We start from the raw sequence: 14947 nt of genomic DNA, 5'->3' as shown, positions 1-14947 counted from the left end.
AACAGTCCATGTTCTGTTGCCTAAGAGTAGGCCTTTAAAATTATTTAAAAACATAGACGTTTTTTGGCCTAGAAGGAGGCCTTCAAATTTCTTTGAAAAATCCTCCCTTTGTGGACAAGGAGGAGACCTTCAAAATCCACCTTTGGTAGACTTAGATGAAGCCTTTAAAATTCTTAAAAAAATCACGTTTTGTGGCCTAAGAGGAGGCCGTAATTTTTTTTTAAATCCACGTTTTGTGGTGGAAAAGAAGGCCTTTAAAATTTTTAAAAAAATACATGCCTTTAATTTTTTTTAAAAATTATAATTTTGCGGACCAATTGAGGATTCAAAAATTCTGTATGAAATCCACGCTTTGTGGTCCATGTTTCCTCACACGATCATGAAAATAGTACATTGGCCCAGGTTTGGTCGACATTGCCTTCTCGAAAAGTTAACAATTGCAATTGTAGGGCAAAAAGTAAAATATATATCCATACGTATGTGTGTATATATGTATGTATATTGGATACAATTTCAAAAGATTTGAACTGAATTTATTTTCAATTTGATGTCTTTCTTGCCAATATAATTGAACTAAAATCCATAGAGTTTATTTCAATATCCCCCTATAAATCTTTTGATTAAATTTCTTTGGTAAAAATAACACACATCCGTATACACACCCCCACACACATGCACACTTCATGGTATCTATGTAAAACACTTTGTGCCCATAAATCCAAGTGATTTTCAACAAATCCTCAGAGTCACTTTAAGGAAAATTCTCAAGATAAAAATCGCATAGACGACGATGTGTTAACTTTTCGTAACATTGTGTTGTAGTTGTTGTTCTTGTGTTGTAGTTGTTGTTGTCGTACTACTATTATATTTGATGGTGTAAAATTAACCCAAAGTGAATTGCAGGCATTGTCAAACAAATATCACGATATCAACTTAATATAGACAGGATGAATGGATGGATACATCAAAATGAAGTAAAGAAAATAGCATAAAAATGAGTGAACAGACAGACAACGGCAAAGTGAAAACAAAATGTTGTTACCCTGGGGTAAGTAAAGCGAAGTTTATTGTGTTTTAAACGTTCTACCCAACCATCCGGAAAATAATGATGAACATGTTCGCGAGATTTTGGTTTCATTTTCCAAGGTGAATATTGTAAACCCCGCCAGTGGTTTAGTTCGACATACATGCATAGTATGTGTGTACTTTGGCACATACATAATGAATACATTGAAGTTGATTAACCCAGGAAATAGTTATTCAATATTTAGATATTTTGTTATACAATATATGAATTGTGTTTCCACTTAATCGTTATATAAAATTCATTGAATTAGCTGTTACGTGATAGGGTTTAATTTATTAATTATGTACGTATATGCATATGTTATATAGAGTATCATTATTAATTATTATATTACATTTCATTGAATCTGAAATAATCTGATGAAAAGGTAGAAAGGAAAATGAAGTGATGAGACCTACAAGGTTGCATATAATTAGCTATCCGGAATTTACATATGTTTCAAAATGAAAATAGAAAAATTCTGATATTTTTACAAGATGCTGAATATAATATTTTGACATAATTTTTTGTAGTATAAAAACATGGCAAAAATATTTAAAATTATTCAAAAATAAATGACATTTTTCTACTTGTATTTTTGAAAATATGCAAATTCCGATGTCTATTTTTCAAACATTCAAATACTACAGAAGTATGTTTTTCTGGAAATTAAAAAAAAAAATTGAATTGGTTTAAATCAGTCGAGGGCATCTTTTGGGTACCATGAGTGGACGACTATAACCACATATGGAACTCTCAAATATTTGGGTATCGAGTTCAAATGTGTACAGGATGCAGTTGTATCATAGACCGGCTGATGCTGCGACTAGAACGGGATAGGATATCAAAGTAAAACACAAAGTTTTGATAGCCTGGGTTAAGAAGTAATGTTGTTGTGTTTAAAACTTTGTTGTCATCCACAAAATAATGATCAACATATTCATGTGATTTTGGTTTCAATTTCCAATGCACATTTTGTTAAGCATCAGTGGTTTGGTTTGAATTGAGTGTTATTTTAACGTATGTAAACACATTGAAGTCGGTTAATGTAACAAACATCCATTCAATATTCAATCACTTCGATGATATTGACATATGTATGTATGTATGTTTGTATGTTTGTATGTATGTATGTATATGTGTGTTATATGTTATATTTATTATATGCAATTCGTTGAATTAGCTGTTATTCAGTGTGTTTGAATTCATGGGTATTATTATTAATTATTTATTATTTTGGAATTTATTGGATTTTTGAAGATGTAAACAAGTAATAAGTAAAAAACATTAAGTTCGACCAGGCCAAACTTTTATTCTCTCCACCTTAAAATATGCTGAACTAAAATAAATCGGGGGGGTAACGGGGGGTAACAATTTTAGCTAAAATCCTGAAAATACCGAAAATCTAGGGTACCGTTATACGGGGGCCATTCCAAAATATGAACCTATGTTGACAATTTTTGGTGGAGAAGTTTCGTGACCACTGAGAACATCAAATGTCAAATTCACAGCCAGTTCGGTCAAAACATTTTGCTAAAATCCACAAAATACCTAAAATCGGGAAGTACCGAAATTGGAAATTTTTGGTGGAGTAGTTTTTAGGTCATTGCGAATATGTAGACGATTTATGGTGGAGAAGTTAAGGAACCTCTAAGAATTTCAAATGTAAAGTTACAGCTAGTTCGGTTAAAATGTAGCTAAAATCACTAAAATCGGGAGATACAGTTATATGGAGGCTATACCAAAACGTGGACCTATATTGGTAATTTTTAGTGGAGAGTTGTTTTTTTTTTCATTGGGAACATAAAATTTCATATTTCAGGTAATTCGGTCAGAAAATGTAGCTAAAAGCCTCAAAATACCGTAAATCGGGAGGTACCGTCATATGGGGATATTCCCAAACGTGGACCTATATTGACGATTTTTGGTGGAGAAGTTTCGGGACCACTGAACACCTCAAATGATAAATTATAGACAGTTCGGTCAAAAAATTTAGCTACAATTCCCAAAATACATTAAATTGGGAGGTACCATTATTTGGGGGCTATACCAAAACGTGGACCTATCCTGGTAATTTTTAGTGGAGAAGTTTGTTGGTCATTTGGAATTTTAAATACGAAATTTCAGCCAAATATATATCAAATTCAAATTCCTAAAACGCCCAAAATACATTAAATCGGGAGGTACCGTTATATGGGAGGTATACCAAAACGTGGACCTATCTTGGTAATTTTTAGTGGAGAAGTTTGCTGGTCATTGGGAACTTTAAATATCAAATTTCAGCCAAATAAATATCAAATTCAGCCTCAAAATACTTTAAATCGCGAGGGACTCTTGTATGGGGGCTTTACCAAAACGTGGACCTATCTCTACCATTTTTAGTGCAGAAGTTTTTTGACCTCTTTAAACTCCAACCGCCAAATTGGAGCCAACTTGGGCGGAAAATTTAGCTAAAAGCCTCAAAATACCTTAAATCGGGATGTACCGTTATATGGGTGCTATACCAAAACGGCCATTGGGAACCTCAATTGTCAATTTTTAGCTAGGTCTGTCGAAAAATTTAGCTAAAATCACCAAAAACCTTAAATTGGGTGGTACGTTATATGTGGCTATTCCAAATGTGGACCTATATAGACCATATTCGAACTTGCCTATGTAAAAAAGACGCTCGAGTGCAAAATGTTAGCGTTCTATCTCAATTATTGCGCTCGCTAGAGTGATTTCAACAGACGGACAAATGGATGGACAGACGGGCATGGCTAGATCGTCTTAGAATTGTATGCTGTTCAAGAATATATATGGTCGCAAATGATTAGTTCGATGTGTTACAAACAGAAAGTTATATTTAATATACCCTCCATACTATGGTGGAGGAAAATATTGTTGAAGTGTTCAAAAACCATGTTTTGTTTGGACGAAATGTGTTTCAGACAATTTGGAGTTGATTTAGCCATGTCAGTCCGTCCGTCTGTCTGTCTTGATGGCTGGAGCGCACGATAACTCTCGAACGGATCGGCTTCCGTAATATTTTGTCCAAATTTAGTTTAAGTTCGAAGATGGGTTATATCGGTGCACTCCTTCCGGTATCTCCCCCACAAAAGTTCGAAAATGTTCGGAAAGTTTGTGCGCACGATAACTCTTGAAAGAAGTAACCGATTTGATCCATACTTTGCACATCGTGAAATTTCTACCAGACTTTGATGAGTTCCAATATGGACCCAATCGGTCCACACCTTCGGATACCTTTCACACAAAAATTCGGAAAAGTTCAGTTTAGTACCTGCTCTCGAATCGCTTTGATTTTTGTTGTAGCAACTTGTATTCACTCTCCCGCATACGACAGTACAAGTATCATCAGGGGCAAGTCCATACTTCCTGAGAAAATAGCCTTAAAGTTGCAAAAAAACCCCTATGACACCGTGCGTAGTGGCTGCAGCGCAAGATAATTCTCCAACGGATCTGCCGATTAGGTCCAAAATTTGGCTTCCATAATATTTTGTCCAAACTTAGTTTAAGTTCGAAGATGGGCCATATCGATCCACTTCTTCGGGTACCTCCCCGCAAAAGTTAAAAATTTGTCTGTAAAATGGTCTGAACGATAACTCTCGAAGGGAGCAATCTATTTGGTCAAACTTTGCACATCGTATTATTCCTTCCAGATATATATCGGGTTCGAATATGGACTATTTTGGTCCACTCCTTCGGGTACCTACCACACAAAATTCGGATAAAGTGAAGTTTAAGAACTCCTCTCCGATCGTTTTGAAATTTGTTTCAATAAGTTTTCCTTGCGGCTACCTTTACGACGGTACAATTTTTTTCTTGCGCAAGTCCATACTTCCTGAGATGTTGGCCTAAAAGTTCCAAGAATCCCTGACGGCACCAACCAAATTGGCAAACTCGCAAGATAGTTCTCGCACTCTTGCCGACTTTGCACATCATATTATTTCATCCAGTCATGTAACAGGTTGGAATATGGACTATATTGGTCCACTCCTTCGGTTACCTCCCACACAAAATTCGGATAAAGTGAAGTTTAAGAGCTCCTCTCGGATCGTTTTGAAATTTGTTTCAATAAGTTTTTCTGGCGGCTCCCTTTACGACGGTACAATTTTTTTCTTGCGCAAGTCCATACTTCCTGAGATATTGGCCTAAATGTTCCAAGAAACCCTGACGGCACCAACCAAAATGACAAATCCGCAAGATAATTCTCGCAGGGAGTTTCTGATTGGTGCAGACTTTGCACATCATATTATTTCATCCAGTCATGTAACAGGTTGGAATATGGACTATATCGGTCCACTTCTTCAGGTACCTCACACACAAAATTCGGATAAAATGAAGTTTAAGAGCTCCTCACGGATCGTTTTGATTCTTTTTTCAGTAGGTTGTTCTAGCGGCCTCATTTACAACGGTACAAACTTTTTCCGGAGTAAGTCAATACTTCCTGAGATAATGGTCCAAGTTCCAAAACCCTCCCGGCACATACCAAAATGACCATTGAGCAAGATAACTCTAAAAGTTTCTTTCAAACTTTTGGTTTGGTCAGTGGCTGAGGGTATATCTCCGTTAGCACAGCTGACTGATACTTTCTTACTTGTTAAGGGTTTGTTAGCTTTTCACAATTTTGCTTGTAAACCACAAGTCCTATCGAAATAGGATAAAAAAAATGTTGTAGCTATCAAAATTCTCTACAAGATTAACCTTTATAGTATTTTCGTAGGTTTTACGGTTTTTGAGATATAGAAGTTCAAATTGGGACAATGCACTGACGGTATCGTCTCCTTATAAAATAATGTCATGACTGCAATTTCCCAACTTAAACTTATATATCTCATAATGGTACAACCTAGAATTTTCACAGCTACAAGATTTTCGTTAGTCCCAATTCCGATGGGACATGCGGGTTTCACGCAAAATCCCGTTGACCTGAGAAAAAAATCTGAATAATTGATCTGAACTTCTATATTTCAAAAACGGTAAAACCTACGAAAATATTGTGCAGGTCAATCTTGTACAGAATTTTCACTGCTACAACACTCTTTAGTCCCATTTCGATAGGACTTGCGGTTTCCAATCAAAATTGTGAAAACCTAAAAAAACCCAAAATTGTTAACTTTGACCACAATTTATTTAAAAGTCCTTCCAGCGATTTTTTCTTGTTTCTGGACTTTTTCACCTATGAACATTGCTGTCTCAAAATCCGCAAAAACTTTCCAGGTGTATGAGGTTTCCACTTAAAGTTAGTTAAGGCGCACTATGTATGTACATTGTTTTATGAGGGAGCGATACAGTCAATGCATTGTCCCAATTTTTCTATTTTTCAAACAAAATTAAAAAAAAAAAAAAACAAGTAAGAAAAGTCTATAGTCGGAGGGAGCCGACCATGGGATACCCTATACCACTATCCCTGGACAATCGCTCTCCACTGAACTTCTTTTCAATGATTGTGAAAATTTAATTATCAAATATCGGAGATGTAATGTATAACATTTATGACCAAAACCAAAAAGTTATCTAGCATGACAAAGATATTTTTGTAGCAGGAAAGGAAAATTTAGTTCACACAAACTAAAATGTAATGAAACCCACTTATGGAGTACTACTACTTCCGTTGTTTAACCGCTACGTTATTGAAATTTTTACCAATTTCACACAAAAGTTTCAGTCCATTTCATTTAACCCGCTAAGTATTATCTGATCTTCACGTTGGTGTGTACGCTTCTTCTTCATCATAAACTCAAACTTTGTTTAAAATTTTGCGAGTTATTATTTTGACCTACAGAGCCGCTACAAAATTGGTTAAAATTTTGTTATTGGTCCATTTCATTCCCTGAACATTTCACGATCATCAGCAAAAACTAAACATTTCTATTCTGGCCCGAACCCAACCTCCTTAAAAAATTCGTTACAATCGGTCCATAATTGCGGCTTTAAGCTTGTTTACAATTTTTAATGGACGAACACACATCGCTAAATCGCTTTATCTCGTCGAGATATGAATTTCGGCATACCAAATAAGGAGTCTAGGACGAATATTTCGTGGTGTTACATAAACTTTTGGAGAGACAATAAGTAGCATGGGATAAAAATGTGGTTCTCTACACAGAACCCATTATATATTAGGCAGTAGGCCCGTTATCTAGCAAACACTTTATTGCAATTTACATCAGAGGAAAGGTCAGTAGTTTTTTCCCATATGTAGGCTACTTTGCAAAATATGTATGTCCTCAAGGAATAAAATATCGACCAAAAATACAATTTTTATATTTTTCATACAAAAGTAATGGTCCATTTCACCCGCTAAAGAATATCAGATCATCATTCAAAATTGTAGGCATCTTTTTATACCCTCCACCATAGTATGGAGGGTATATTAAGTTTGTCATTCCGTTTGTAACACATCGAAGTAATCATTTGCGACCCTATAAAGTATATATATTCTTGATCAGGATAAAATTCTAAGACGATCTAGCCATGTCCGTCTGTCCGTCTGTCTGTCCGTCTGTTGTAATCACTCTAGCGTCCGCAATAATTGAGATAGAGTGCTGAAATTGTGCACCCGAGGGTCTTTTTTCCATAGGCAGGTCAAGTTCGAAGATGGGCTATATCGGTCCACTATTTGGTATAGCCCCCATATAACGGTACCTCCGGATTTGAGGTATTTTGACGTTCTTCGCCACATTTGCAGACCGAATTAGCTATAATTTGGCACTAAGGGTTCCTAGTGATCAACAAACTTATATCCCAAAGGATATGGATAGGTCCATGTTTTGGTATAGTCCCCATATAACGGTACCTCCAGATTTTCGGTATTTTGAGAATTTTAGCCACAATTTTTAACCGAACTAGCTGTAATTTGCCAATTGAAGTTCTCAGTGGCTATGAAATATCTCCACCAAACATCGTCAACATAGGTCCACGTTTTGGTATAGCCCCCATATATCGGTACCTTCCGATTTTCGGTATTTTGAGAATTTTAGCTAGAAATTTTAACCGAACTAGCTGTAATTTGCCATTTGAGGTTTTTAGTGGCCATGAAATATCTCCACCAAACATCGTCAACATAGGTCCACGTTTTGGTATAGCCCCCATATAACGGTACCTCCCGATTTTCGGTATTTTGAGAACTTTAGCTACAAATTTTAACCGAACTAGCTGTAATTTGCCATTTGAGGTTATCAGTGGCCATGAAATATCTCCACCAAACATCGTTAACATAGGTCCATGTTTTGGTATAGCCCCCATATATCGGTACCTCCCGATTTTCGGTATTTTAAGAATTTTAGCTGCAGTTTTTAACCGAACTAGCTGTAATTTGCCATTTGAGGTTCTCAGTGGTCATAAAACATCTCCAGCGAAACATCGTCAACACAGGTCCATGTTTTGGTATAGCCCCCATATAACGGTATATCCCGATTTTCGGTATTTTGAGAATTTAAGCTGCAATTTTTAACCGAACTAGCTGTAATGATCGGTATTTTGAAAATTTTAGCTACAATTTTGTCTATTCAAAAATAATCGTCAATATAGGTCCATGTTTTGGTATACCCCCAATACCTATAACTGTACCTCCCAATTTTCGGGAATTTTCAGTGGTCATGAAATTTCGTCACTAAAATTCGTCAACATTGGTCCATTTTTGAGGATCTACATTGTTTTGATGAAACTACCCTCAATTTGACTCTTGAAGTTGCCTGCAGCTGTAAAACTTTTCCGCCAACAAAATTTAAAGATAGGTTGACTCTTTGATATAGCCCCGTTAGTGGTACCTTTCACCTAGCTGAACACATTTTTTTTAGATTAGATTAGATAACACTGTGCAACAAAATGGAGGTGAAAGTCTGGGGCACGGAAAATTCCTCTTGGAGAAGAAAGGCCTTGGTGAGTATATTATGAACCCCGAAGGACAGATCCGCCGTGAGTCGAATTTCCGCTTTATGGCGTGATGAAATTTTTGTTAGAGACCCTGTGGGCCATCAGGGTTATTTGTTCACTGTTGCTTAAGTGCTCTACAAAAACAACAAACAAAGATATAATGCTAATTCATGATGGCTTACAGGGTCTCTTGTAAAAACTTCATCACGCAATAACGCGGAAGTTCGACTCACGGCGCATCTGTCCTTCGGGGTTTTTAATATACACACCAAGGGCTTTCATCTCCAAAAGGAAATATCTCTGCCCCAAGATTTGTGCTCACAGTGTAATTTAAGCAATAGTAGGAGGCAGTAGGAGTCTATCCATTGTCGAAAAGTTGTTCCACCTAAAATTGTGAAAGGACCCTAATTATTATATTTTAATTAAGACTATTTTATGGTGGAGGGTATAAAAAGTTCGGTCCGGCCGAACTTAACGACTTTTTACTTGTTCAACCTACATATATTCTTACCCGGTGCAAAATTTCGTGACTATTGATGTATAATTGCGACTTCTAGCGAGTTTATTATTACACTACAAACAAATAACGGAATATATTAGGCTGTAACTCTGTTTTCTGATAATGCACACCAACATAATTGGCATCAATTGAAAGGTCAAGCGTTCCACTTTCAAGTATATCTCACTTGTCCGGAATGTCACATCCAGGAATTAAGATATAAGCTGTATATTAACATTTTTCACAATTTTCACACAAAAGTTTTGGTCCATTTAACCCTCTAAATAATATCCGATCGCCATCTCAAATTGTAAGCTTCTCTTTTGTGATATACTCTTACCTTATTTAAAATTACGCGTTGATTGGACTATTATTGAGACCTGCAGAGCCTCTAGAAAATTGGTCCATTGGTCCATTTCACCCGCTAAATATTTCACGATCATCACCAATAAGAATAGGGATCTATTCTGATCTGAGCCCGACCTCCATACAAAATTTCGTGACGATCGGTCCATAATTGCGGCCTGGAGCGTGTTTACAATTTATAATGGACAGACGGACGGACGGACACACATCTCAAAATCGCTTTATCTCGTCGAGATATAAAGATTGGTATACCACATTGGGGGTCTCTGACGAATTATTCGCGGTGTTACATGAATTTTTACCAAAACAAACTTATAATACCCTTTTCCACATTGTGGTATAGGGTATAAAAATTGAGCTAGTTTAAATCAGTCGAGTGCATCTTTTGGATACCACTATAACCACATATGGAACTCTCAAATATTTCGGTCTCGAGTTTAAATGTGTACAGTCATAGACCGTCTGATGCTGCGACTAGAACGGGATAGGATATCAAAGTAAAAAACAAAGTTTTGGTACCCTGGGTCAGAAGCAATGTTGTTGTGTTTAAAACTTTGTTGTCCACAAAATAATGATGAACATGTTCATGAGATTTTGGTTTCAATTTCCAATGTAAATTTTGAATTTTGGTTTGAATTAAGTGTTATTTTAACGTATGTAAACACATTGAAGACGGTTAATGTAACAAACATCCATTCAATATTCAATCACTACGATGTTATTGACATATGTACGTATGTATTTGTGTGTTATATGTTATATTTATTATATGAAATTCATTGAATTAGCTGTTATTCATTGTGTTTGAATTCATGGGTATTATTATTAATTATTTATTATTTTGGAATTTATTGGATTTTTGAAAATGTAAACAAGTAATAAGTAAAAAACATTAAGTTCGACCAGGCCAAACTTTTATACTCTCCACAATTAAATATGTTGAACTAAAATAAATCGTGGGGTAACGGGGGGTAACAATTTTAGCTAAAATCCTCAAAATAACGAGAAGTTTTTAGGTCATTGGGAATATGTAGACGATTTTTAGTGGAGGAGTTTAGGAACAACTGAGAACTTAAAATGTAAAGTTACAGCTAGTTCGGTAAAAAAAATTTTAGCTAAAATAAATAAAATCGGGAGATACAGTTATATGGGGGCTATACCAAAACGTGGACCTATCTTGGTAATTTTTAGTGTAGAATTGTTTTGTTTTCATTGGGAACACAAAATGTAAAATTTCAGCTAATTCGGTCAGAAAATGTAAGTAAAAGCCTCAAAATACCTTAAATCGGGAGGTATCGTAATATGGGGGTCATTCCCAAACGTAGACCCATATTGACGATTTTTGGTGGAGAAGTTTCGGGAACCCCAAATGATAAATTACAGCTAGTTCAGTCAAAAAATTTAGATAAAATTCCATAAATACATACATTCCAAAATACATTAAATCGGGAGGTACCGTTATTTGGGGGCTATACCAAAACGTGGACCTATATTGGTCATTTTTAGTGGAGAAGTTTGTTGGTCATTGAAATCTTTAAATATCAAATTTCAGCCAAATAAATATCAAATTCAGCCTCAAAATACTTTAAATCGCGAAGGACCCTTTTATGGGGGCTATACCAAAACGTGGACCTATCGCTACCATTTTTAGTGCAGAAGTTTTTTTGACCTCTTTAAACTCCAAGCGCCAAATTGGAGCCAACTTGGGCGGAAAAAGTAGCTAAAACCCTCAAAATACCGCAAATCGGGAGGTACCGTTTTATGGGTGCTATACCAAAACGGACTTTGGGAACCTTAAACGTCAAATTTTAACTAGGTCTGTCGAAAAATTTAGCTAAAATCACCAAAATACCTTAAATTGGGTGGTACGTTATATGGGGATATACCAAAATGTGGACCTATATAGCCCATCTTCGAACCTGCCTATGGAAAAAACACGTTCGGGTGCAAAATTTTCGCGCTCTATCTCAATAATTGCGCTCGCTAGAACTATTTCAAAAGACGTACAATTGAATGAACTGACGGGGATGGCTAGAATTTTATCCTGATCAAGAATATATATTGTCGCAAATGATTAGTTCGATGTGTTACAAACAGAAAATTAAACTTATTATACCATCCATACTATGATGGAGGAAAATGCTGTAGAACTGTTCAAAAACCATGTTTTGGATCGGAATGGAAAAGGTGCTTCAATAGTTGGTTTGAAGGCATGGACTATTTTTATACCCTCAGAATTTATGCTAACGAGGGTATATATACACTTTCAAACGGGCAAAATGTGCCTCATCGAAATAATGGTTTTAGACCACAAATATGTTTGGACGAAATGTGTTTCAGACAATTGGAGTTGATTTAGCCATGTCCGTCCGTCTGTCTGTCTGGCTGGAGCGCACGATAACTCTCTAACGGATCAACCGATTATGTCCAAAATTTGGCTTCCGTAATATTTTGTCCAAACTTAGTTTAAGTTCGAAGTTGGGTTATATCGGACCACTCCTTCCGGTACTTCCCCCGCAAAAGTTCGAAAATGTTCGGAAAGTTTGTGTGCACGATAACTCTTGAAAAAAGTAACCGATTTGATCCATACTTTGCACATCGTGACATTTCTACCAGACATAGATAAGTTTTCAATATGGACCCAATCGGTCCACACCTTCGTGTACCACTCACACCAAAATTCTCTGAAGAATGGTGTGAACGATAACTCTAGAAGGGAGCAATCGATTTGGTCCGAACTTTGCACATCGTATTATTCCTTCCAAATATAGATAGGGTTCGAATATGGACTATATTGGTCCACTTCTTAGGCTACCTCCACACAAAATTCGGATAAAGTGAAGTTTAAGAGCTCCTCTCGGATCATTTTGAAATTTGTTTCAATAAGTTTTCCTTGCGGCTCCCTTTACGACGGTACAATTTTTTTTCTTGCGCAAGTCCATACTTCCTGAGATGTTGGCCTAAAAGTTCCAACAATCCCTGATGGCACCAACCAAATTGGCAAATCAGCAAGATAGCTCTCGCACTGAGTTTCTGATTGGTGCAGACTTTGTACATCATATTATTTCATCCAGACATGTAACAGGTTGGAATATGGACTATATCGGTCCACTCCAGCGCTCCAGCCAGCCAGACAGACGGACGGACATGGCTAAATCAAGTCCAAATTGTCTGAAACACATTTCGTCCAAACATACCTGGGGTCTAAAACCTTTATTTCGATGAGGCACATTTTGCCATATGAAAGTGTATATTCCCTTTCTAGCCTAAAGGCTGAGGGTATAATAACAAGCACTTCTCCTGCCTGTTAACATTAATTTAATTTAGAAACATAAACCTATTTTAAATTAAATAACTTATTTTATTAATTAAAAAATGCATATGAACCAACTTAAATTTCATTATTTCTATTTAAGCGCTAAACCATGCATATCTCCATCCATAGATAGATATCCTCCATATAAACGAACAATAGAAATGTTTTTGCCAACTCAACACACATTGTGTTTGTGTGTGTGTCTATTGTGTGGTGGGTCATTGATAGAAAACGAACGATCTTATTTATAGGTCAAAAGGATTTGTTCACATTCACAACAATACAGACACACGCATACACACTTTGACATACATACATCCATAGATAGATTGGAAAACATGTAGTTGTTGACGTGGACATGGACAATGGGAATTGTTGTTTACATTCTCAAAGCAGAATAAAAACAAGCAAACAAACAAAAATTCCTTCATCATTTCATACCGACCGACCAACCGACATTTACAAAACATCGACTATGGCAGTAAACTTAAATGGTTAAAAGTTCAAATATATACCCACAATCAATTTTAAAGAGCATTGAAAATGACCGATTTCTCAATTTATTTGTTTTGTTTGTTTTGTAAACCAGCCAAGGGGCAATTAATTTATTTCTTTTGTTGCAAACAAAATTTTACAAAATATTTAAAAATTAACCATCTGTTATAATATTTTGTTCGTTTTGGAACATACTTTTTTTCTGCAACTTTTCAGCTTGTTGTTATTATTACTTTGGGAGTGGCTTGGGAGTGCACTTCTTTATTATTTTTTCTTTAATTTATTCAATTCAAATTACAAACATAACTTTTTACACATTTGACACAACACAGTAAATACATATGTGAGTATGCATATATTTTGGCATATGTTATCCGTAGCCGTACCGTTACTTCTTTTTTCTTTGAACTTATAACGTGCTTTTCGATTTGTTTCCGTTTTAAGTACCTTTCACTTCGAGAATCGTTCTAAGACTGATTTGTTTTTTGAGCAATATTTCAACATATATTTTATGAGACTCGTTTGTATGGCGGTTTGAAATACCAACAATAAACCATTGTTGGTGGCCACGAACGGATATTTACTTGCATTCGTTCCCGTTGAGTCGACCGAAGAGAATAACTTCAACAACAACGTGGTTAGACGAGAATTGGGGAAAAATACAAAAACACAACGTGTTGTAAAATAATAAACAAACCAAAAAACATAAATAACACAACATGTTAGTCCTAGAGAGGAGGCAACATGTTGAAGTTTGAAAGAGAAAGTTTATATTTGAGGACATGCGCGCAAGATAAATTTAGTAAAGTTCTGAACCAAATATTTTATATATTTATATATGATTAAATAAAATGTTGGTTTAGGTTTTTGTGTCACCCGATCTGTATAGATTTAAGAAGTTAAATATCGTTAAGTTCAACCGAGCCGAACTTTATATATCATCCACCATAAAATATTCTGAACTAATAATGGAAGCGTTAATTTCCATTCCTGTCCACACTTTTAGGTGGATAAATTTTTCGACCTCGGATATCCCAAATGCCTAAATTAGGTCAAACAGGAAAGAAGGTTTTGCTGACAGAGATATACCCTCAGTCTATGTGAATTGAAACATTCACCTATTGACAATATCGGCTACATAGAGTTTCGTGACCACTGAAGATCTTAAATGTCATATTGTGCGAACTTGAAGGCTATGGCCAATGAAATAATTGGGTCATACCAATGGGGCTTTAGACCTGGCAAATCCACCAGGGGCCAGATGCCTTCGGCCGGTATTCCAATCCATTTCAGATTTTGATATCCTCCCAAAGCTCAATCGGCTTTG

General features: G+C 35.9%; 1 protein-coding gene across 1 annotated transcript in view; it reads right to left on the bottom strand.

The window, feature by feature from the left end:
• LOC141387598 (GTP-binding protein Di-Ras2) overlaps window positions 1-14095 on the bottom strand; it is a 234292-nt gene extending 220197 nt beyond the window's left edge. The window contains exon 1 of the mRNA XM_073957499.1: window positions 13816-14095. The gene's annotated coding sequence lies outside the window, so the exon portion shown is untranslated. The remainder of the gene's footprint in view (window positions 1-13815) is intronic.
• Between the last annotated feature and the right edge of the window lie 852 nt (window positions 14096-14947).

Source organism: Musca autumnalis, unplaced genomic scaffold (genome assembly GCF_047663935.1).
Source record: "Musca autumnalis isolate F117 unplaced genomic scaffold, ASM4766393v1 scaffold_5, whole genome shotgun sequence".
Taxonomy (NCBI): Eukaryota; Metazoa; Arthropoda; class Insecta; order Diptera; family Muscidae; genus Musca; species Musca autumnalis.
This window is presented reverse-complemented; position numbering and strand designations above follow the sequence as displayed.